This window comes from Ambystoma mexicanum, chromosome 10 (genome assembly GCF_040938575.1).
Source record: "Ambystoma mexicanum isolate Mex_15411 chromosome 10, UKY_AmexF1_1, whole genome shotgun sequence".
In the NCBI taxonomy this organism is placed as follows: domain Eukaryota; kingdom Metazoa; phylum Chordata; class Amphibia; order Caudata; family Ambystomatidae; genus Ambystoma; species Ambystoma mexicanum.
The window spans coordinates 133,516,207-133,542,959 of record NC_090932.1 but is presented as its reverse complement, the minus strand read 5'-3'; positions in this window follow the sequence as shown (position 1 = coordinate 133,542,959).

Sequence of the window (26,753 nt, the reverse complement as noted above, 5' to 3'; positions counted from 1 at the left end):
TTATGGCTATGTATTGGGTCTGCGGCAAACAAGCATACCTGCACCTCCGGCGTCACGGAAGGGCACTTGCGCCCTAGCCACCCTACATTTGGCTCTGATGGTAATCCTGGAAAGCCGTGTCCAACGAGGAAAAGGAGGATCGGCTGGCATATCGGCAGCAGGGCAACTGGCTGACACATCGGCAGCACCCCAAGCAGTAGTAACAGAGCCCCCAGCATATGAACTGTTGTCAGAAAATGACTTAAAAGACAGAGTTTCTCGCAAAAGGAGATCGTCCAATTACATCTCCTCTGAATCATCTGCTCTCCTTGCTGAGAACCGAAGTACAAGCTCTTTAACTCCGCAGAGACATTCTTTGCTTCCCTCTTAATGCCAGGGCTCCAGACCCGAACTAACATCAAGTGGTTACAGATCGTCCGCTGGGAGCAGATCCAACTCACCAACGACACTGAAGATGGGTTCAACGTGATCACGGTGGAACTTCGTGCCCTGCGCTTAATGCTTAATGACAATGCAGAACCAGTACGTCATAGATCTCCTTACAGCAATGGACGGCGTTGTTTGCCGAAAAATCGGGAGCACATGTTTCACATTTGTGCCCTCTGAAGATGCAGATAATGGGATCCTTTCCCACGTGATTTCAGCAGTGCACAGCCTGGGAGAAAGGATGTCGAAAGAAGGAGGAATAGAACAAAGCACTTGATTTGACAAGATGTTCAGCCAGATACCGTCCTGGTTCAACACCATGATGAAAATGTGCGTTCTTGTCATTGTCTTCATAATGCTATTTTTCTGTGTGTGCCAATGAGGTATCCGATGTTGTGCAAAATCTATGCCTAATTCAGCTATGATGATGGTAACGGTGGGCCAACAGGCACTGGTAACAACAATGATAGATGCACAAATGCAAACTGGGGAGCCCAACTCACCAAAACATTGCATGACAGCCGTGTACCGCCAAATTGGGGACAGGGTAGATAACCTATATCACACCACCATAAAGAAACCCAGGGAGCTACAATGGTACACTGAAGTATGGGTGGACCCAGATGGGGAGACAGGAATATACATAACATGCACCCCTGATAAATATTGAAGGAAAGGGCACAGTCTGAAATGCGTATGTAGGGCATGAATGCCCATAAAAGGTACACCAGCCTGGGACGAAGCAGTAGCAGAATCTGAGTATTATTGAAGAGAGAACAAAAGAACTAATAGTTTGTTACTTTAGATGTAACGAAAGGGGAGTATGTGTGGGAGTGAGGGGCCAGCAGGCCCCCCATCCCTCCGTTCCTATAATGCCTATCCAATCCTGCACTGACTTAGTACCCTATGTTAATTGCGTCATCTATGATGAGTTTTCTCTTTATAATGTTGTGTAAATGAGATGTTTGCCAGAGCCCTCTCAGGCAGCAGAGTTCTTTGGATGCCAATTCTATATAAAATATTTTGAACTCTCGCAACCTGTCCTCTTAGCCTCATTCCCCGTCTGAGGTGTGTCTCATTTATTCCTATCGCACGTGGTAAGATTGGAGGGCTCTTACAATTATAATAGCATTATTTGCAAGATACAGTGAAGTTTATGAAGAGGAAGAGAGGGGGTGGAGGAGGAGGATTTTTAGAAAAAGTAAGCCAGAAAAAAGTTAGAGAGAAAGAGTCAGGGAGACAGAGAGACAGTCAGGCAGATTAGCATAATGAGGGGAAATGATGACAAAACACATGAAGTCATACAAAGAAGGGGATAGGGGTGTCTGTGACTGACAGAGGAACATTGCTTTATACTGACACACTATGGTCATGTAAAATTGCTATTACAAAGGAAAGGTACTGTGACAAAGGAGAAGGACTATGGTGAAGGAAAAGGACCCAGATGATGGAATGTTGTGAAGGATTGTGAAAATGTGACAATGGAGAATAGATGTGGTGAAGAAGATGGCTCAATAAAAGGCTGTCAGAAGGGTGGAAGGCTGTAACAAAGTATTATTATGAAGGCAAAGGACTGTTATGAAAAGGACTCTAACAATGTGACAACGGAGAAGAAAGGTGATGAAGAGTATGGCCTGATAAAGGACTGTGCTAAAGGAAAAAACAGGGCTGAAGGACTGAGATTAAAGAGAAGTACTGCAAGGAAAGACTGTGACAAGGGATTCTGGCTGTAGTCAAGGGCTGCGAAAAAGGATAGGGACTGTGATTTATTTATTTATTTTTACATTTGTATAGCACACCTAATCCTTGGGCATCTGAGGGCTTTTGCTTAATAATACGGTTACCACCAGTTACATTTCAGGCATAGTCCATATCATGTCTTGTGCTTAAGGAAACAGTTATATACAGTTACTTTTCAGGCTTAGTCCAATTCATATCATGTAACTTAAGTGTTGATACATGCAAATACAGTTGTACTATAGTTACGTTTCAAGCTTAGTCCATATCATTGCAATTGTACATGTTACATAATACCTTTCCTAGTTCCCCTGGATGTACCTTGTCTACAGGGGCTAGGAGGGTGTTTAGTACTTGGGGTGGACTAGGAGTTTTTTTGACATCTTGGTTGAGAGCCATGTTTTGAGTTTTCTATGAAATGACCAGAGTGAAGGGTCTGTCCTTAGCTCTGAGCATACTTGCCAACCCTACAGATTTAGGCAATAGGCTACTGCTTTTGAAGCAGCACTACCGCCTACAGATTTCAGTGACAGATCCTACTGCTTTTTACAGTGGCAAGTAATTTGTGATTCTAAGACAAACTGCTTGAGACCAGCCCAGGACAAAGCATACAACGCATTAATTAGTCTGTCTGTACAGTGGACTGGTAGGTGATTACTTTGATTGGGCTCAGATCAATCCACTGATCTGTCAGCTACCTGACTTTCTACTGCACTCTTGCCGGGACAACCCTTAGGTGAACAAGCAGTCAAGCAAGTGGCAGAGTGTAACACCATCACACAGCATCTGCCGACAATTTGGTGTTAGCATTCAGAATTATACATTTTTAACATTTCAACATCTTTCCATGTTCTGCTGTTTGTCTGTTTTGTATTTTCCTGTGATGTCATTGTTATGGGAATTATTATTTTTCTAACTTGAAAAATCCTACATCTTTTTGGTCACAGAATGTTGGCAAGTATGTCTGGGTGCATGGCATTCCAGTAGTTGGCTGCGATAACATTGAAGCTGGAGCCTACTGCTTTTTGCAGTTTGTATCTCTGTGTGGTCAGCTCTGGTAGGTCTGGATGGTTGAGCTTTGGAGATTTGGTTAGAGAGGCAGCGTGGGGCAGTATTGGACAGGCATATGTGTATGAGTGAAAGTATTTTGAATTTAATGCGGTCTCTGACTAGGAGCCTATGGATATTTCTACTGGTTGTGGTTATGCAGTCTGATTTGGGGATACTGAGTGCAACACTGATTGCATTGCTTTGGACAATCTGAAGTATTTTGATGTTTTTTGCCAAGGATCCTGATAAAATGGCGTGACAGTAGTCGATCCTGGAGAGGATCAAAGCTCTGGCCAATGTGATGCGGTTCTCCACAGTTAAGAGAGGTCTGTGAGCGGTAATAAGTTTTGCTGTACATGCAGAGGCTTAGGTGATGGCATTGACTTGTCAGGTGAGAGTTAGAGCTGATTCTAGGTATACCCCTAGTGTTTTGACTGTGATGTTGTTCCCATTGATGTCAAAGGATTTGTAAGTGGGTGGGAGGTTCTTCAACCTGGATTGGCTGCCTACGATCAGAATCTCTGTTTTATCGTCATTAAAACAGAGTTTGTGTTGAGCCATCAAGGCTTGGGTAGCAAAGTAGATGGAGTTCAGGGATTTGGATTCGGCGTTGTAGTTGCCTGTGATTAGTAGGAGTATTTGAGTATCATCAGCATGATAAATCAGACACAAGATCCTTGTGGGACTACACATGTGACTGGGGTGGGAGGTGCTGCCACTGTGGGGGATAAGTCTCTCATTGATTTATTTATATGATATGATAGGTTATTTATAACGTGCTTAATACCCAGAGGTTTATAAGCACAGATTTGAAAGGTATGTCCCAATCCAGCTTATGGAGTCATTCGAGAAGTGGGCACCGCTAGCTAGATGGTGGCATAACATGTTGTGGTTCACTAAATCAAAGGCCACCGATAGGTCAAGAAAGAGGAGGATGGCTAGGTCACCTCTGTCTCTGATTTGATCCATTTGGATTTTAAGATCTAGCAGGGCTGTTTAGGTGCCGTGGCCAGGTCTGAATCCTGATTCGTGGAGGCCAATAAGATTATGGTTTCGAGATAGTTCTGGATTTGTACATAGGCCACTCTGTCTAATATTTTTAGTAAAAAGGAAACTGTAGTAATGGGCCTATAGTTGGTTGGCACATTAGGGTCCGGTGTGGGTTTCTTCAGTCGAGGAAGTACCCACGCTTCCTTCAGAGATTCTGGCCCTTTGTTGGAGGCAAAGGAGTTATTAATTAATGATGTGATAAACACGGCTAGATTGTTTGTGCGTTCTTTGATCAGCGTGGCAGGGCAGATGTCTCCTTGACATTTTGAAGGTTTTAGACCTAAGGTGTGTTTTCAGAGGGTTGAATTGCTTCAGTTTTTTTAGGTGAATCTTGTGTTGTAAGGATGCGATTTTGTCTGTGAGTGCTTTGTGTATGCTTTCACACCAAGCTTGGTCTTTAATACAATGGTCGGGAGTCTGAGACGGTGATTCTAGTTCCCGAAGGACAGAAAAGAGCTCTTTGGTGCTGGTGTTGGCATTCTCGATATGCGTGTTGTACGCGTTGCACTTAGCTTGGAGGGTGGTTTCTTTATATTCAGTGGCTAGGGTGGTGAATTGAAGTTTGTTGCTGTTGCTCTGGGTTTTTTTTCCAGTTACTTTCTGCATTTATTTTTCTATTGCATAAGTCTTTAAGCTCTGTGGTGAACCAGTGATTGATGTGAGCTTTGGGTTTAGCGTTGCAAGTGCCAAGCGGCGGCACTTCATCAATAGCTTCTTCCATGGTCTGGTTGTAGGTGGCTACCATTGATGTAGGGTTAGTGACCTTTTCATGGTGTGCTGTGAGCGTTGAGAGCAAGGGAAGCATGTTAGCCGGTGTGATGTTGCGGTGATTGTGAGCTTCGGTTTCAGGTGCAATGATGGTGGGTAAGCTTGATTGTGTGGACGTGTTGATGGAGAAAAGTATTGTGATGTGGTCTGACCAAGGGCAGGGGTCATTCTTAGAAATATTAGTGATGCAGTTGTGATCGACCAGCCAGTCTAGAGTGCAGCCTTTGGCATGGGTGAGACCTGCAGTGCGAAAGGTGAATCCTTGTGCTTCTATGTTGTTGGCCGGAGCTGTGGCTTGGGTGTTGGTGCTGTCGTTGAGACCTAGGTTAAAGTCCCCTAGGATGACAACCGTGGATGAGGGCTTTAGGTCTGTGGTTAGTAGTGTGGCTATGTCCTCTTCAAAGGGAAAAGTGGGGCCTGGAGGCATGTAGAGGAGGTGGATTAAGAGGGATGCTGTGGCAGATAGCGTTATTTGGGCTATAAGTGATTCTCCTGATGGGAAGGCTAGGTTTGGTATTTCTCTTATGCTTATATTCATTTTGGAGATGAAGGCATCTCTGCCTCCCTTTGAGATGGTTCTGGCTTTTCTGATGATGGAGTATCTTTCTGGTAAGGCAAGGGCAAGAGACTGGTTTTTGTTATGGCGATGAAATCTAGATCATCGGTGGTAATTAGGTCTGAGATGTCCAGGGCATGCGCAGGGAGAGATTTGGGATTAATGAGGGCTCCTTTGATAAAGGGGAGACTATCTTTCTATTTAGGCCTGTGATGAAGGACTGTGCTGAAGAGGAATGGTTGTGATAAATGAGAAGGAATGTGATGATGAAGGAGGACAGATATGAACAAAATGGACTTTGATGAAGGAGAATGACAGTGTAAAAGGAGGTCTCTAAAAAAGTAAAAGAGCTGTGATGAAGTAGAAGCACTAGGAAGGAGGGGAATTGTGACAAAGGAAAAATACTGTGATGAAGGACTATTAAAGAAGGAACATAATTAACTAACTAAGGAGAAGGACTGTAGTGAAGGCAATGGACTCTTGAAGGAAAAGTCTGTAACAAACAAGAAGGACTGTGATGAATGACTATGACAAGTAAGAAGGACTGTGCACAAGGAGAAGGACTGTGGCAATGGACTAAGGCAATGGAGAAGGACGGTTACAAAGGAGAAGGACTGGGAGGGGAAACTGTGATGAAGTAGAAAGACTGACAAAGGAGAAGGACTGTGAAAAAAGAGAAGGACTGCAATAAAGGAACATTACTATGATGAAGGACTATAATAAAGGAGAAGGTGTGTTATGGAAGAAGTGTAATATGATGAAGGAGAAGGACTGATGTAGTAGGACTGTCAACATTTTTAGAAAGTCTGTTGTGAAGGGAAATGTCCGTGATGAAGGAAAAGAACTATGAGGAAGGAGAATGTTTATGACAAACGAGAAAGACTATGATGCAGGAGAACTGTGAGGAATGATAAGTACGGTGATGAAGAACTGTGAACAATTAGCAGAATGTAATGAAGGGTAAGGACTGTGATGTAGGAGTTGGACACTGACAAAGGAAGGGGACTATGTGGAAAGAGGACAATGACAAAGGAAAAACATTATAACAAAGGAGAAGTCCTAAAATATAGGAGAAGAACTGTGATGAGGGACTGTGACACAGGAGAAGGATTATGATGAAAGATTGTAAAGGGGTATAATGAAGAGGTATGGCATTGATGACACGGAAGGACTGACAAAGGAGATGGACTGACAAAGGAGAAGGACCAGCACTGTGACTAAATATAAGGACTGTGAGAAAATTAATGGATTTGATAAAGGCAAAGGGCTGTAATAAAGGATCGATGATGAAGAAGGACTATGATGAAAGAGCATGAAAGACAAAGCAGTAGTACTGATAAAAGAAAAAGAAAAACAATGTGACAAAGGAGAAGGACTGTGAGAAAATACTTTGTTCATAGAAATAGACTTTAACAATGCAAAATGCCTATGATGAAGGAGGACTCTGACAGGAAGGGCTGTCACAGAGAAAAATGGCTGCAGGTAAGCATGTAGTTGGAGAAGGACTGAGATGAAGGACTGATGAAGGAGAAGGATTGTGATGAAGACAGTCCTTAACAAAGCAGGTTGACTGAAAAAGAAAAAAAGGTTTATGACAAATGAGCAGGAATGTTATGACAGACTAGGACTTTGATGAAGGACTGAGAAGAAAGAAATAAAACCTGCAACCAAGAAAAAATGCATTGAACGAGAATGCTTTTAAACAGGAAGATGGACTGTAATGAAGGGCTGTGGCAAAGGAAACAGGCTGTTACAAAGGAGAAGGATTGATGCAATAATTTGATGAAGGTGAAGGACTGTAATGAAGGAACATAAATATATGGTGGAATAACTATTACAAAGGAAATGGACTATGATTAAAAAGAAGGACTGATGAAAAGAAGGACTGCGACAAAGGATAAGGACTGTGGTGAAGAACAGTGATGAAGATGAAGGCTGTGGTAAAGAAGAAGGACTGTGGTGAATGACACGAACGATAAGAATTATGATGAAGGAGAAATACTATGACAAAGGAGAAGGTCTGAAAAGAAAAGGAGTCTGATTAAATAGAGGGATTAATGCAAAAAATGAATCCAAAGAATGAAAAGGGCTGTCATGAAGGACCATGACTGTTACACAGAAGTGATGAAGGAGACAGAATGTAATAAAGTAAATGATCTGTGCTGAGTGAGAAGGACTGTGATGAAGGAGAATGACCATGATGAAGGAAAATAACTTTGACAAATGAGAAAAATGATAACAAAGGAAGACTATTATCAATGAAGAGTGTGGTGATCGACTGTGACAAAGCAGAAGGATTGTTGCAAAATATTGTGATGAAGGAAAATGACCATGACAAAAGAAAAGGTTTATGATGAAGGACTGTGTTGTCAGAGAAGGATTGATCAAGGAGAAGGACAAGGACTGTGACAAGGCAGAAAGACGGTGATGAAAGAGATATATTTAATGAAGAGGGATAATTTGATGAAGGATGATACTTATAAAGGGGATGGACTGTGATGAAGGAACGTTACTGTGAATAACTGAAGAAGGAGTTGGACTGTGATGAAGTAAAAGGATTATGATTAATTAGAAGGACCATGATAAAGGAGAAGGTATATGACAGAGGAAAAAGACTATGCCATAAGAGAATGACTATGATTAAGGAGAAAGGCTGTGATAAAGTACCATGAATAAGCAGAAGGATTGGAATGTAGGAGAATGACTGTGATAAAAGGGAAGGACTGTGACAAATCAGAATGCCTGTGACAAATGATGGAGATGAAAGAGAAGGTCTATGGTAAAGGAGATGGACTGATTAAGGACTGCAGTGAAAGTAAGGACTGTAATGAAGCAGAAAAACTATGAAAAAGGAATATCATGACAAATAAGAAATATGGCAAGGACAAAAACTATGTCAAAGGAACATCACTGAAAAAAGAAAAGGACAGCGATGAAGAAGAAGGACTATAATGAAGAAGCACTGTGATGAAAGAAGACAGATATGGTGGAGTGTGATGAGTGGCTGTGGTGAAAGAAAAGGACAAGGGACGCACTACGTTGAAGGAGGACTATCATAAATCAAAAAGACACGAATGATGGAGAAGGACGGCAGTAGACTGTGAAAGGAGATTGACTGTGATGAAGGATTGCTATGGGAAAGTACTCTGGTGAAGTAGATTGATGATGGAGAATTGACTGTGATGAAGCAGAATGACCATGACAAAGAGGATTGACCACGATAAAGGATTGTGACCATGATAAAGGATTGTGACCATGATAAAGGATTGTGACCATGATAAAGGAGTGTGATGAAGCAGAATAACAGTGACAAATGAGATTGACTGTGACAAAAAACAGCCATAGCGAAGGTGAAGGTCTATGATGAAGAAGCAGAACTGTGATGAAACTAAATAAAATGAAAGAAAAGGACCCCAGCCATCAGGTCACAGAGGAAAACAACAGGGACGCAGGTGTGGGGTACAGCCTACAACTCCCTGTCTTAAGACATACTGCTCTGTTTATTATTTGGTATTTGCCAATAAAGAGTATGTTAAAATGATTTCAATCAGTCATTTGTATTTGTAGAGTGCAAAAAATTAGCTGAGGCATTTAAGCACTGTTCAACACTGGCAATGTATTTATTTTGAAAACGTTTGCCTGCACTATCTGTTTCCGAATTAGCAACGTTGTTCTCTTGTGCATGGTAGACAAGATTATACTGTATGTATTATAGTGTATGATAGAACCACACTTGGAATTTGACCAAAAGAGGACATGTGCTGACTGCTCAATAACTCTTAGAGAACATGTTGAAATATTGCTCGACTGGCCTACGATGAGACCAAATGAGTGGTGTGCTAAATTGGAGATATTCGTGTAACAGCTCTGTATTAGAAAAAAAGTTGGAAAGTGCTTTCAGCTCCCTGGCCCTATTACGTTCTCTAATGGATGATAGGTTTGCATGGTATGCTTCTTTATAAATACCAGCTGCCTGGAACGCAGATTACTGTTCCAGACATATACGCATGCATTGTTTCAATGAAAAAGGAAAGGGCAGAACGACCACACATACAGACATTGAAATCAAAGGGCATTAAGGGAGGCAATGATCCTGCAGCCTAACCCCCTTCCTTGCTCCACTGTGCTTTCCCAGCCTACTTATAATATCTGCTCATTTACTCGAGTTAGCATTTCCCTTTGGGCCAAGATCTAAACAACATTCAAGAAAGAAAGCTCTGTTCATCTGCTTGTCCCAAGTCTGCATGTGGTTCTTATGTAGATGACTTTCTGTTTTGGAATGGCATAAACTTCTCCGGGGATGCTGCCTGGTTGTGTGTGTTGGCAACTGATTAGGGAACTAGTCTCCCTTAGTAGGTAACTAGAATTCAGACAGGAACTTTTTAGCGACTGGGGCTCATTTAACTACTGTCCAATTCTGTTTTAGTGCAGTGGGTGCGACACTGCAAGGGCCAGGCCTTGATGCCGCAACCTGCCCGCTAGCCAGAGTTCAGGGCAAGAGCATAGACATGTGCTTTAAAGAGGGCCACCCAGAACCAGTACTGGCAGGAATGTCCTGCCTGCAGCCATTACCACCATTACCATCCTTGTGCAATTGTGATATCATTTTAGTGAATGAGTTTGTGGAATCAGCACAAACCTGTTCTCTCTTTAAAAAAGGAAAGACCAAGATGGCTGACATTGCAATAGGAAAAGGACCTTCTTCAAATGGGAATCAGCCACTTTCTGAAGGACATTCTTAGCACAGCAGTACATGTTTAAATACAGCACCTATCCGACTGGTTCTTTTCCTTTAATGCATAAATAGTTTTAAAAAATGAATGAGAAGATTTTGATAAGTGAATTTTCCTAATTTCCAACGTATTGATGATCAATTTCATCAATATTTTCTATGTCACAGGAACATATTGGTAGTCAAGGATTTCCAATAAACACCACTCAGCATGTTTGTGTTCCTCCAAAACCAACATGTGAAACTGGAAGGATCATATGAGAACTAAAGTAAAATGGTTGTCTGCATTAAATATTTAGGGAACCTCCTTTAGGGAATACACATATAAATATAGAATTAGGAATGCCCAGTTTCAGGGTGCACGCCTGTGCAGTGATGTACTCTGAGGAGTCTTTCTAGTTCATGCCTCTTTGCCAAAGTTAATGATGTTAAAGTAAAGTCAGAGCTGGCAACTAAATGGCATGCATCTTATGGAGCAAGGTAGACATTGTTTACAGATGCAGAGGCAGGATTCTTGCCTGCATCAGTAACGTTTGCCAATGCTCTCCCATGTCATATAATAGAAACGTGTTTATGCCAGTCTATTCTCAGACAGCAGGAGGTGGTAACGTCACTATGAGGGGGTAAAGAATGGGAGCAGGCAGCAGTAGCCATGAGGAGACCATGATAACAGGAGGAAGTTATAACAACAGATAGTGATGATGGCGAAACAGCAAGAGTAGGAAGGAACCGGAAGGACAGCTTGTCTTAAGAGAGGAGCAGGAAGAGGTATGATACCCAGAAAAGGAGCACAAAGTTCATTAAGAGGGTTGACATGGGGTGCAATCCTGAAGGAGTAGAATGGGCAGGGGAGTCAAGAGTCATAGCACAAACTCCTGCGAAGTGCACGGCCTAGCAGTCCCCTTACCTTCTTAGGCTGGATTTGTACATACAGGCGAGACATCCCTTACACCACATTTTAACCGTGGCATTATCACAGGATTGAAGGTGAGTGGTGGGAAATGACACAAAACGTGTGGAGGGGGAAAAGGCAGAAACAAAAAAAAATTGAAGAAGAGCAGCGTCACAGGAATCTGGGAGACCAGAAAAGCAACAATGAGGGAAAAAGAGGAACTAATAATAATGTGTCTGATATAGAATAGCCCTTCCAAGAAACTACATGGAACAGGCAACCCCTTGAGAACCAGGAGCCACGGATGATGTACATTTCATATTCAGGAAACTGATCAATGATTACCCGTTTCGCTGGCAGACAAGGATGCTAAAAGCACGATGTTGGTAATACTGGCTTCGCCTGACATGGCCATGGGATGATCCCACACACAAGCAGGAACTTGCATTAAGTGAGCAGTTTCAGGACTTTCTAAATCACAAAAGGATCCACAAAGGACAGGGACGTCTTTGATGACTGTCTCCAGATAGGGAAATATTTGGTGCAGGATCACATGTGGGAGTAGTTGTTCTTCATGTATTGGCTGTCCATTGCGTTTGCACTTGTTTGTCTTTTAAACTTTGGGAAACCAATTGCCTAGTTTGTTGGAGTGCCTGTAAAAAAAAGTGCAGCTACAGGGTCAACACTCTGAGAGATGGTCAGTGTGAATGGTCGAGGATGTGAGCTATAAATAAATAACACATTAGAGGTCCCCATATGTGAAGGCATGGTCGTGTTATTTGGAAACTCAGCCATTGATAGTTAAGAGCCCTAATCCGAATGTGAATTGTTTGTGAAACAACAAAGATACTGGACTTGGTGTCATTCAGGTGATACATTTGACCATTTGTTTGGGGGTGATTGTCAGCTGGCCAGGCCAACAAGGTCAGAAAATCATGGACACTTACAAAAATGATTTGAGAGAATGGAACAATCTGTAGTGCATAAAACAACCAAAGTACATAGAATGGTTGGAGTGCATAGAATGGTGGGAGTGCACAGAACGGTGGGAGTGCATAGACTGATTGGAGTGCATGGAACGGCCGAAGTGCATGGATCTACTGGAGTGTGCTCGATCTCAAGATAAACCACCTTATCACATCTCCACTCTTACTCTCTTCTCTACACCACCACTCAACTAAAACACAGCGATACTATGACACCATTCGGTATAGCTGTTCTCATACCATCACCTGCCTCATACTCCCCATCATCCTAACTAAACACAGCTGGTTACACACCCTCCAGCCTAGGTGTTCTCCCCAGGCCAAACGCAGCCAGAATCGGTCTGGATAACAACCTGCCAGAACAAACACATCTTGATCTCCCAACCACCACACCTACCGCTAAGAAGCAGCTATCACAGGAATGCAACACTGCTGCACACATATCCGGAGCTCACACGCACCTTATGACTCTCTCTCTCTCTACTGACTTGAACTTCAGTTCCTGAGGGCGTTTAACCTACCAGCGCCTTGAGATCATACCAATGGTACATAAGGCGCTATATAAATGCAAAATAACATAACATAACATTATGAAGTCCCCAGAACAGGGTAAGGCGTTCCTCCCACGCTCACATTGTAGGATTATCACTACACCATGTATTTAAGCCAAAAGGTGGATGGAATGTCTCCAGATTCTCTCCCTGTCTGCAAGGAAGAAATAAAAGCAACAATGTGAATTCAAGTATGGCAAAGTTGTCCTCCCTACCTTCTGATCAACCTGCCCTCAGAGATTACTATGGGGGTGTGATTACATCACAGGTAAACAAGATATGATATGATATGGCATTTATAACGCGCTTATACACAAGTGTTTCAAGGTGCGAAAGGTGTCCAGAAGGTGTCAAGAAGGTGCCAAAGATTTCCAAGTGCAGAGTACCAGGTACATTAGAGAAAACCTTGCTCAAATTTCAATACGGGGAAAACATGCCAAAGTTCAGAATTTCGGGAACTATTTATTTATATATTGGACATTTGTATGGTGCCTATACACAGGTGTTTCCAGGAGCCACAAGACAAAAGGGAGGGCGGAGCAGGGGAAATCATAAGAATACAACAAAGAAACAGTCATATTGGTCTTGTGACAATCCTACCATGCAAGTGCATGAACGAAGTGATAAGTGCAAGGGGGAGGGAGGTAGAGGGAGAAGTGCAGAAATGGGGTGCCCCGATGGGTGGGGGTGGGCAAGTGCTGGTTGTGCCTATGCAGCATGTCCCAGGAGAATGAGGGGTGGGAGGGGAGGCGTGCAGTGGACAGGAGGACTATGTTGGGATAGTCCGGGAAGGGAGATAAAGGGCAAGTGCTGGCAGAGGACAGAAGGTGGAGGTGGGGGGGGGGGCATGGGAAACGAAGTCACAAATAAACCGTGGCAACATCTTGTTCAAAGTCCCAAACAGTTGACAGTCCAAATCCGAAAGCCTAGTCCCAGGTTTCAAAATGCTGCAACAAAACCATGTCTAAAATCCATCCAGAAGCCTAACGGACATCCCGGATGCAGAAACACAAATTGGTGCAACAACAGTAAGGGAAAGCACAGAAGTGTTCCAAGGAAACAGGCAAGGTCAGCATGTATCAGTGTTAAAGGGGAAAACTAGGAAACCAAATTGTCAGCACAGCGGAGCGTTCTCAATGTGGATCACCAGTTAAGAAGAGGTGTTCCATGTCACATGCAATGTACTTAGACTTCCTGCCTCTGGGCCAGGCAATTGGTTGTACTTGTCTTTCGCAATGAAATCATCCGTTCCCTATTGCACTATGAAATGTAGCTCCCACAGCTCCTGATGTCACACATCTGCCAAATATCTCCCCACCCCATCATGGAGTGCCTCACATGGTTGTTCATTGAGGCCTGCACCCCCAGAATTATGACAGCTATACCCCAAAACAGGGCACGCTCAATGTTGGCAGTGTCCAAGCACTGCCGTCCGTGAGCCCCCCACCCCCTGTGATACAGAGACACGGAGACGGAGATGTTTCTCGTGTGGGCTCCCCGGTGGTTGTGACGCCACCAGCCACGCCCCGTTTATTTAACAGGGCACGCAACGGAGTGAACGTCACCCCGTCGCATGTGCGCCCTTAAAGGGCCAGCGCCACACTCCGCCTTTTCCATAACAACAAATTGGATAAAAGAGGATCTAACTATCAAACTTCTACACATCACACCAAATACACACACAGGGAACCCCCATTTATTAGCAGCCACCCTGGAACCCCCGAGGGTACCTGCCACGGCCTGACCATGTCCCCAGGTCAGCCTCCCCAGTTCAATCTGTCACATAGTCCGTGAGACGGGCAGGTCTCCCACGCCCTGTTCTCAGGGGGTACCTCCTGCCAACTTCTCTGGCCGGTGTATTTTGCCCTGGCCCGCCCCGAACAGGAGAGTCCACAGCGGGGCCTTCACCTCCGCCTTCATCCAGCGCCTCCTAACCTCCTTGGTTGTCCGGGCTATCCACTCTCGGCTCGCCGATTTTCTTGAAGAAGCAGGCATTTCTCGTCACAGATGACGTTCCTTCAGAAGCAGTCACCATAGAGCCCTTCACCACCACGACGTCCAGAGGGGCCGGTTTGTAGGTGACGGACAGCTTGCCTTGTGGGTGGCGATTCTTCACCAGCACCTCATCCCCCAGAGCAATGTGTGGGGGTCTTAGCCCTCTCCTGATGTTTTCCATTTGCGTCCGCGATCGTCTGTCCTCCTCGACCTGTTCATTTTCAATCACGGCGGGCTCCCTGTCGCTCAACTCCGGTATCACGTCCCTCAGGCATCGTTGGAAGAGAGCCTCTGCCGGTGCCACCCCCGTTGACGAGTGGGGTGTGGTTCGATATCCCCGCAGGAACACATATAATGCCCTCTGTAAGCACTCGCCCTTCCCTTGGGCGATCCTGAAGACTTTGTTAAGTGTGCGCATCATGCGCTTTGCTTCACCATTGGCCCGGGGCCAGAGTGGGGTAACTCTTCGGTGTTGGATGCCATAGTCCTTCATGAGCTCAGCGAAACTCTTACCCTGGTATGGTGCCCCATTGTCAGAGCACAGCACGGAGGGCAGGCCATGGGTGGCGAAGATCTTCTCCAGCGTCACCACCACGTTCTCAAATGCAATGGACTCTATGAACTCGACCTCCGGATACCGAGACCACTCATCCACCACAACCAGGAAGTGAGTGCCTCTCGACGTGGACCCAGAGTCCGCATGCACGACTTCCCATGGCCTAGTCCCTCGTGGCATCGTTTCAATGGACGGTTCTCGCAGGCTCGGATCGAAAAACGCCATGGTGTCGTCCGCCGCCAAGGCACTCTTGATATCGTCGAATGCCGCCTGCTCAAGGGGGCCCCACTGCCAGACGGTGTCTTTTTTTGTCAGAGATCTCAGCAGCTCTGAGCGGGACGCCAGGTTCCGGATGAAGCGGCCACGATAAGTGACCATGCCCAAAAAGCTCCTCACCTCCGCTATATTTTCTGGTGGACGTGCCTCTTTGATGTCTCTCACTTTGCGGGGGTCAGGCGACACTCCATCCGCCTTAAATACGAACCCAAAGAATTCGATGGTGGTCTTCAGGAACTCACACTTGTCTTCGTGTAGGGTAAGTCCTAGCGAGCGGAGGCGCTCAAAGGTCTTGGCCAGCCGTGCCAGGTGCTCTGTTTCTGACTTGGCATACACCAGGATGTCATCGCTGATGTTAAGAATTCCATCCAGATCAGCCAGTGCTCCTCTTATGATGTTCTGGAACACCTCCGCCACGGAAGATACCCCAAAACTCAAACTTTTGTATCGGTACAGACCTCGATGAGTGGTGAACGTTGTGATGTAGCGGGACTCGGGATGCAGGACCACCTGATGATAGCCTGCTCTGAGATCCAGTTTGGAAAAGAATCTCGCCCCTTGCAGCTCCGCTATAATGTCATCGATGGTAGGGGTCAAGTGTCGTTCTCTCTTTATAGCCTTGTTGGGGAGTCGCATGTCCACGCAGATCCTCACTGCGTCGGGCTGTTTGGGCTTGCGTGCGATGACAATGGGAGACACCCAAGGGGTGGGGCCTTCAACCTTTTCAATGATGTACAACCCCACTAGATTGTCCAGCTCTTGATCCACCAGATCCCTGAGATGAAAAGGTACAGGAGGGTGCTTCAGCGCCACAGGTTGGATGGACTCATCAATGTGTAGCCGAACCGGCTCGCCCACCAACTGTCCAATCCCTTCGAACAGGGAGCTGTGTTTGGCCAGGAGCACGTGGATGTCATCCAGATATACCGAGTACGCGAATGTCACAATCCCCAGAGCTTCAGCCGCAGCACAGCAGTGTGTTATTACCAGCATAACATAGAATGTGGCCCGTATGTATGAGACGCCGTACTGAACATCAGCCACAAACACGCCGTCCAGAGGAATGGGCTGGTCGCCTCCAAACGCGAAGATGCATGCCCTTGGCGTTGCCAGCGAGGACGCGATCTGCATTGTGTCATAGTGTTGTCTAGCCATCACATTCACGGATGCACCGGTGTCCACTAGCATTGGAATAGAGTCCCCATTGACCAGCATGTCGCATCTGGGTTGTCTCTTGGAGCGAGTTCTCAGCATGCTCACACTGGACACAAAGAAAATGTTCTCATCATCCACCTCCTCTTCTTCCGCCTCCTGAGGGGCCCCTTCGTCACCCTGGTCAACCTGGGCAACGTTTGACGCCCTCTGGGGGCGGAATGCACCGGCTCGAACAGGCCCCCTGGGCACTATCTTCGGAGCTGCAGTCCTGCACATCCTGGCAAAGTGATCTGCGCCACCACACCTGCCACACTTCACCCCCGTAGCAGGGCATTCAGCTGGGTGCGGGAGGTCGTACCCACATCTCGGGCATGATAGGGACGTTCCTGGCTGGCTCAGGCACTGGGTGTTCATGGGGCGCCTCGCTCCGCGGCCTCTGCCGACCGCGCAGACTTCCTCCACCTTGCCTGGGCGAACACTCGCTTCCATTCTTGTCGCCCGCAACTCAGACACCTCGTGGCATCTTCCCAGTTCGAGGATGCGAGGAAGGGTGATGCCCGGCTCGCGCAGTATCTGGCGCCGCAGTTTCCCAGAAGCGCACCCCTGAATGAGCTGATTGCGGATCATGACTTCCGGGTCGTTCCATGCATATGGCGCGGCCAGTCTGCGCAGCCGCCCGTAGAAGACATCAAGAGTCTCGTCATCCTTCTGTCGAGCAGTCCCCATGAGAAAAAGTTCATAATCAGCATTGGACATCGGCAGAAAGTGATTATGGAGTGCATCTTTTGCCGCTGCAAACGACCCATCCGCTGGTTGTAGGGACAGAAAAATCTCATGCACAGCCGGGCCAGCCGAATACAAGAGAGTAGCCAGCTTACTGTCATCACTCGTCTCCATCGTGGCCCTGAAGTACATCTCAAGCCTGTCTATCCACATCTTCCACCTCTGACCCAGGCTTGATGGTGTGCCCGAGATATCAAACTCAGGCATTGGCTGTAGGGACCCAGAAGGCTTAAGCAGAGGTCTTGGCAAGAGGGCGGGCGGAGGCTGAACCGCAGGAGCAGCAGCGGCAGCCGCAGCAGCACCTTGGCTCATGGTGGACAGCGCACAGGCACCCCAGAGTATTTGAGTACTGGGGCCGCAACTCACCACCAGATGCCACCAGCACCTTCTCCAGCAGGGAGTCTCCTGACGCGGTCTCAAATGCCACCAATCTTCAGATGTGCCCCTCGTAGATGCACCGCTCTGGCCAGCAGGCAGGAAAACGAAGAGTCCGAAAATTGAGCAGGGCAGGCCTCCACCCGGATTTAGCAGGCTTCCTATGGGGTCTAACCCATTCACTCGGTGACAAACAGTGAAAATGTCAATGGATCCTTTGAAAATTGACACATGTTTCCAGTGGCTATCTGCCACAGGATGTTCCAAAAATTGTGACCAGATGGCTCACAGAGGCTTCGTTACAAAGCAGTGAGCATCCGAGGCCTATTCATCAAAATGGCCGCCGGCCGCGTGTGCCTCTCCCCTCTCTGTGGTCAGATTTCGCTGCAGCGCTCACTTGACATCATCTGCGCTGCACGCGATAACCTCCGTCTGTCCCAGGGAGTGGTCCGGTCCTCGTCGCCACTGTTGGCAGTGTCCAAGCACTGCTGTCCGTGAGCCCCCCATCCCTCGTGATACAGAGACACGGAGACGGAGATGTTTCTCGTGTGGGCTCCCCGGTGGTTGTGACACCACCGGACACGCCCCGTTTATTTAACAGGGCACGCGACGGAGTGAATGTCACCCCGTCGCGTGCGTGCCCTTAAAGGGCCAGCGCCACACTCAATACCTGCAGTATTACAAAAAGCAGCGCAAGCATTAGTCGGAATCTGGGGATCGCTATCATGCCAATTCTGGAAATAAAGGCATGCCCCTGATATTTGTAAAGTGGGCTGTTTTAGTGTCCGAGTCGACTGTGCCCATAATGGTATTGTATCCCCTAGAAAGCGCGAGATCTGTTATGCAATAGGTGCATAGCATCAGCCAAGGGGCTTTTCATACTTCCAAGGGTGTTTTCATTTGGGCACACACAGAACATTTTACCTACATAGATGTTCATATCATTTGTGAGAGAGAGACATAAGAAATAGCAGGACAGAAGTTCTGTAGAAACCTTGATGTCTGTCCATAAGACCTGCGCGGGTTACATTAAGTGCAATGTGCTGCAGAAAAGAATTAAGCAGTATACAGGAGGTTTTGCCCAAAATACAATCCCTCTAATTTTTTAATGGTCAGATTAGAATCAAGCAGGGCGATTTTGCGCGTACACTACTTCTGGATTTTCATCAAAAAACGAGTTTGAAGCAAAGAAATGCTAGAAGGTAAGATGGACTGACGAACCTCAGACACTTTGGCCAGGAGAGGTGAATACTGACGTGAAAGAGTGTCAACGGGCATCATTCCGGGTTTGGAGCTAACCATGGAGTAATTAGCTCCATGGTTGCCACCGAAACTGTCCCAAATCCGGCATGGTGAATGGCGTAATTACCGGTCCATTCCAGGGTTGGAGGGACTGGTAATTCCCCATTCACCTTTTGCCCTTCCCAATTCCCATTTCTGCCCCATAGGGCTCAATGGGAATGGGGAAGGAGGTAATTACCGCACCGTAAATTATGGTACCGTAATTAACTCTGAAGTACCTTTGCGGGTCCCGTACTTAACTCCTGCTAAAAGCAGGAGGTAAGGAAGGACCCGCAAAGGGACCTCGGAATACGGAGGTAAGGGATTACCCGCATCGGCACCCTTACTGGTGCCGGTAATTCCTTACCTCCAACCTCGGAATGACCCCCAACGTCTCTATTCCGCGTACTGTGCTTATATGACAATACATTTGTACTGGGCAAAAATGGCTACTGTTCTGGCATTCCGCATTTCTAAGGCCCTGTACGTGTTGATGGTTTGTTGTGATTGCTGTTTCTAAAGGTGACCCAAGGAGAAGTCGTCTTCACTCTCTACAGTCCTCCTTCATTGCAAACGTTCATGTTATATCACTGAATAATTGCCCTCAAAGGAGGAGAGTTGATGGACATAGTAATAGATGGGTTATTCCAAAACAGCCTCCTGCTTCTGAAGTGACACTGCCCCCAGGGCTTAGTCTGAGGTATTGGTTTCAAACCTATATGGCTTTTCCAAGCCCGTGTGAGCTTCTCCTGGGACATGAGATCATGCCTTTTTAAGAGCCAAGAAAGCCATTTGAGCAGCGAAATTCTACACTAAAGATACCCCCCTCCTCCTTTTGAGGATTCGTGTCAATGGGGCAATACATTCTGGCACTTTGGGAATTAAGCTCCGGTAAAAACCTTTGGCATTTGAAACCCCAACGAAACCCCATAACCTCTTGAGAGATGTTGGGGTTCCATAAACCAGGACAGTTTAAACCTTTTTGGGGTCCATGCCAAGGCCCCATGTTAATAACACAACATCCAGATATTCAAGGTGCTCTTGCTCAAAAGAACATTTCTCTGATTGTACTAATATGGAGTGTTCCCACATTGTCTAAGAACCGTGCTGTCCTAAAATGACCTCAAAATACACAATAAAACAGAGGATAAGAATATCAGAAAACATAGAGTATATAAAGCGCTGTAATATTGCAGGTCCATTATTAAGTCCAAGAAGCATCACACTGCATTCACAGAGCCCAAAAGGAGTATGGAAGGCAGTCAGTCTTCCACTCTTGGAGAGGGTGATACTTTCAAGTATATCAGAGATTAAGACTAGAGGATAGCAAGCCCAGATGGTCAGATGTTTAAGCCATCTGTAATCAGTGCAGAGCCTGAGGCCCCTGTCTTTTACATGTAGTGAAAACAGACAAGCACCGGCAGGAGACCAAGAGGGACCAATCAAGCCATTCTATAGATTTTCATCAAGGAACACTTTGAGGACTTTCTTATTTACTTCAGTCAGGGTGTATATGTGCCCCAAATGATCCATGGATTCAGGTGCAGGATCTATACGATGCCCCAGGCCCTATGTATTCTTAGGGCACGTTCTTTGGGCTTAGAAAAATACATCCAAAATGTTGGGATAATGGGTAGAGCCGCCATTCAAATCCAGCTGTATAACCAAAATCACTGTTGGCTTTTTCATGAGAGAGAACACTGTTAACACCATCTAGAAGAGAAATCAGAAGTACAAAACAGAGAGGGAAAACAAAAGTGCACAAGCAGTCCAACTAATGAAGTAATTGTGTTGTTCCAACCATGGTAACCCTAGGATAATATAGATTTTAGGGGCTGAAATGAGAGTCAAAAACACGTTTCCTGATATGATATGATAGGTTATTATATATATAAAATGTGCTTAATACCCAGAAGATTCTAAGCCCGGACCCGGGGATCGAACCTGTGGTGCTCTGTGTCATTTTGCTTCCAAGGTAGGCATGTTGCCCCTGATCTATCCTCCCGAGACCTATTTTTTTGTCTTTATTATTTATTGTGTCTTAGCCAATATTCTTGACTTATTACACATTTTTCATACAGATTCAAAAACAGAAGAAACACGTCAAAAACACTTAACAAATGAAAAATTTAAAATACAGAAGAGAATATAGTAGATAGAGAAAAAGAAAAGGAATAAAAGCAAAAAGTAATGCATTTACAATTATCCTCAAATTTAATTTCTTAATGATCATCCAAATTCAAGTCTCTCAGAACTCTTACTACTTCTGCGGTCAGAAATGTTTCATTACCAGATGATGATCTGAACCAAAGTTCCTCCGTGTCCAACAATCTAATATGAGCACATCTTCTCATTCTAGTAACTCTAACCTCCCTTGTCCCCAAAAACTCAGATAGAAGATGTTTTAACGTTTGGCTTTCATTAGCATCACATTTAACACAGCAATCATCAGCTAAAGCTGTGTCTCTGACTGATTGAATTTCCAGGGTAGGGAGTAAATTGAGTCTGAATCTTAAGAAGAGGTCCCTTGACCTCAGATCTGGATATTTGATCAGATATGGGGGCAGGATCGCCCTTTTTTTACCCATGATGGAAAATGACAGTGACAACTTTGCCCTCCTCATCCTTTCTCCTGTTTCTTTTCAATCCCAGTTTTTCATCCGCTCTTTTACTTTTGTTGGATTTTGTATCAGGAGTTCGGATGTACATTCTGAATTATTCAACATTTCTAAACAGCTCACCTTTAATTTTACAAGAAATCTGTTCGTATTACACTTCAGTAAGATGGACAAATCCTCATATAATGTTCCCTTTGGGGGAACCAGTAAGGACCGATAGAAGGATTTCCATTTCCACTCCAACCACGATCTTAGCGAGGAGAGTCCGTGTTCATACCTGAGTGATACGATAGACACACAATTCGGTAGTGCTAAAGTCTTTTGCCACAGTTTTGACTCTATTGAATCCCAATTTACATCCATCGCGAGCAAGTTTGTATCCATGCCGAATAGAATGACTGGAACCACCTTTCCTAGATAGAATTTCACCAGAGGAAGTATAGAGAATTTACAAAATGTGGTTCTTATCCTTTTCATCTGAGTCCCCAACTTAATAGTTTTTAGGCAAATAGATGAATTTTCGTTGGGTGGGATTTGATTATTGATCCCAAATAGGTGAGCTCAGAGACATCCTCTACAGTACGGCGATCAAGTTCCCATGAATAGTTCTTAACACTCTTGCTCGGATGTTTGAGAATTAGGATCCTAGATTTTTCTGGATTTATCCTGAGGTCATTATTTCGAGCATAACATTCCAAGACAGAAAGCAGCCTCTGTAGGCCGACCTGGGAGTGATCCAGTACCACCATGTCATCTGCGTAAGCAGCCAGCTGATTTGTGTTGAGCCGATGCGCAGTGATACTAAACCACTCTCCTTTAGGCTTTGATCAAGGTCAGCCATAAAGAGAATGAACAAAAGAGGCGCTATCAGGCAGCCCTGATGAATCCCTCTATCCCCCCATATAGATTCTGATAATTGACCCGTACTGGAAAGTCTAACTCTCATCCTGGTATCTTGATGCAGTTCAATCAGGATTGAGAGTAGATTGGAAGGGACCCCCATGCATGCAGTTTCTTCCACAAGAGACCCCTATTAACTGTATCAAAGGCTTGGGTTAGGTCAATCCATGCCCCAAATAGAGGTGAACCACCTTTGCTTCCCGAATCCCCATTTAAACAGCTGAGCACTAAACCATTAAGGGAGGTGGATAGTCCCTTTCTAAAGCCAATTTGTTGTTTAGGTATTATTCCATTGGAGTTGGCCCATTCCTCCAACTCCCTTAGGCTTAAACCGACAATGATTTTGCTGTCAGCATCAAGTAGTGAGATTGGACGATAATTCACCGCTAGGAGTCTATCTCCGTTTTTGAAGATCAGGATTGAATTTTTCCATGATTCTGGAAGTTCTTTTGACATGATTATTTTGTCAAATAGTAATTTAAGCACATGAGCCCACAACGGTGGGTTCATTTTCAGGGTCCAATTACTAAGCCCATTTGGGCCGGCCGCTCTAGAGGTGGAGGAGTTCTTTATTAGTAGTTCTATATCACCACTGGTATATGTTAGGGACCATTTGGTTGTTTCTAAACTCTCATGTGCTGATGTACCTATAGACCCATATACCAGAGAGAAGTGATCAACCCAGGACTCTTCTTTTAATATGGCATCTTAACATCGATAAGTCTTGCTTTGCCCCCACAATAGCCCAGAAATTTCTAGAGTTTCTCTGATTTAAAGACCTGAGCATAAGTTCTCCATCATGTTGCAGGATGGATGACTTCAGTGACCGTTTCCAGTTTCTATAACAATGTTTAATGAGGCTAAGAGCTGTCTCATAAGATTTTCTGTCGAGTTTTACTTTTTTCAGCGCTGCTTTTTGTTGTATTATGATTTTCTTTTGTTCTAGAATCTGGATGTTAAAGGCATGTTTATGCACCAATTTATGTTTTTGAATAATAGGCTTCTGAGGATCCAGATCCAATAATAACAAATGAAAACTCGAAGGTTTGCAAGATTCGGACATTTGTTCCTCAGACACATTAACCACCATGTTTTGGAGTGTGCTAGTCAGATTTCTTCCCCCCCTAACGATTTTTCAAATACAGTTACCAACCATATTCACAGACAATTTACATGTATATGTGGAAACAGTTGCGGAAAAGTTAACATCTATTGATAATTTAAGCATTGCATGATCATCAGTATTCCCTTCTTCTACAATTAGCGTCATACAGTTTTCAAAAATGTTCCTAGACACAAAGAAGTAATCAATTGTAGAGAATGCTGTTCCCCTATGCCAAGTTGGGATACTCGGGATGTCACCCCTAACATTTCCATTAAGCATCCATAGGTCCCACCCTTCATGAAATTTACCAACGTTGAGCCATTAGATGTTTGATAGCGTGATTTTCCTGTGAATTTAAATCTCCTGCTATTATGACTTCGTCCATAGGGAACAGAGATAATATCTCAACCAACAGGTCTGATAACTTTAACAGAAAATCATATAGACACTGCCCCCGAGAGTTCCAATACAAATTTACCAAAATCCAGTTTGATCCAATATTCAGGCCCTTATACTCAACCCTAACTATCATAATACCTTCTATTTCATTTGATAGTAACCTGGATTCATAAAGGACATTGTTTTTGCAGGCAGTCATCAGACCCCCAGAAGGTCTGCCTCCTTCCGACCCAGAAGCCAATTGTTGAAACGTGGTATATTCATCTACTCTAATTGAACAAGTGAGCCAAGTTTCCTGAAATAAAATCATATCAAAAGACCCAAAAATATAGGATTTCCTCGGCTCCTGGGTAAAGGAGTTATAGCCTCTAGTATTCCATGACAGTATCTTAAAGTGTTTTTTTACTAGAGGCTCTGCTGTTGAAAGCACATTCTAAGGAGGACTTGGGAAACAATTTCTGGAACCATTTCCCAAACTGCCGTTGACGATGAGCCAATACCATTCTTGTTTCAACTGGGGGTGTGTGTTGACTGATGTTGGGCATCATTTTGAAACCTTAAACCCTCTTTTTTTCCCAAGTCTCTGATTCCCCTAGGAAAGATTTGAGGCCCAGATTTGACCTCAATACCAGTTCAGCTATGTATGTATCTGCAGATGCAGAAAATGGGAATTTAAGCACTTCAATATCATCTATGGAGAAGTATTTTAGACCCAGGATTAATTTAATTTCTGAAAGAATCCCGGAGCGATTCAGAAGTTCTCCAATTTAAGAGTTTGATGACAGTCTGGATACATACACTCTCAGCTCTTTAGATAAGTTGTCTATTCGCTATGGCCAGCGCTTGTGGTCGTAGAACTGCCTCTATTGGAGGTGAGCCGATTTTTGTAGCTGGATTAGGGGCAACTCCCCCTTGTCCTACCTCTGAGGCTTGTTTAGTTTTTAGAAGAATCGGGGCTATCTTTATTGCAGAGTTCAAAACCTTTGCTTTTTTCTTTGCTAGCAGAAAAATTGAAGCGATTCGCTTGGGTGGCTCAACTATGTCTGTTTGGCTGGCCACGGTGTTTTTTTTTTTTACTTCCACTTCTAGAATCTCCTTTGTCTTCTTTTCCTTTTCGTTGACACTCTTTTTCGTTTTTAGTCCTTTTCCCTTTTTAGGCCATTTTCTTTTTCTTCTATTTCCTCCTCTCCTACCTTGGTCTTTAGATTCTTTCTAAACGGTTGGTATCCATCGTCAAATGCTTCCTCTTGCCTTTAGACTTGCCAGACACTGGAACTTGTGAGTTTTTTGTATCAACCTTAGCCATCTTGTTCTTTCTCTTTTTCGATTTACCTGACAGTTTCTTTTTTTTTCCCCTCAATCACTTCCTCAGCGTTTGTTGGAACATTCCCTGGAAGGTCAGGAGCAATGTCTTTTGATGTTGCGTCCAAGTCTGTGACCTGTGCCATTCACAGAAATTCCTCCATCACTGAGGCTGATAAGGGGGAATCATCAGGCAATAACTAAGTGGCATTTGCGGGACGCTCGCAATCGTATCCTTCCTCATTGCCCTTTGGGTGGAACTTTAAACTCTCCACCAATGCCCCAAAGTCCCTTTTCAGCGTACCATACTGATCTGTAAAACGGTCCATTTTTAATACTTGTTCGTTAGAGATTGCCCAGAGATCCCTTTGGATTCCTCCCATACCATCATTGACGGCTGATTTAATAACCGTCATCATGATGTCATTCAATTCCAATTCTTTCGTTACTTCTAGCAATATGCCTGTATGTTGCTGAACCTCCAACTTGAGGGATTCAACCTTCACTAATGAACTTAAAACGAATTTCAGAGCGGTGATTGTTGGGGGGATTAGGGTTGAGTTTGATTCAGCCTGCACTTGTGGCTGATTACTTGGGATTGGTTCAGCCATCTTGGCAGACTCACATAATAAGGCCTCGCTCCCCAGCTCTTTATCCTAGCGGGCCCATCCTTTGTTTTTAGGCATGTTTCATTTGGATTCCCTGTGCTCTGCAAGTTGTGCATTTGAGGAGTAACTTTCAAAGCTTAGCAGACAGAAAGCAGAAAGAAAACACCACACTTGCTTCAAAGGCTAAGAAGCCTGCAGTCCCCAATGCGTGGTTTATAGCAAGGACAAGGATTCTTTGCATGTTCTAGCCCCCGTGTCAAAGGCTCAAATGCCTGCAGTCCCTGAGGGCTATAATTTATGGATTTTCCGAAAGCTTAAAGAGTTCTCAAGCGGGAGACAGAGGAATGCCGGTTTTATCCGACCAGGGAACAGAGATCACGGAGATGGAAAGAGAGAAAGTTCGGGCAGCGTCAAAAAAGGGGGGCTTTATAAAGTCAAATTGTCAAGAAGTAATAAAGTTACCTCTTGGCCCCATGGGCACGAAGCACAGCGCACAGCGGACGTGCACAAACTGCACAGACTGCTTTCACTTGTGTCCTCACTCGCGGCCCGCTCCACGGTGTGAATGTTGTTTCATGCAGGGAATGAACTCCTCGTCCAAGAGAAAAAAAAAAGAAAAAAAAAAAAAAGAAAAGGAACAGAAAGAGCAGAA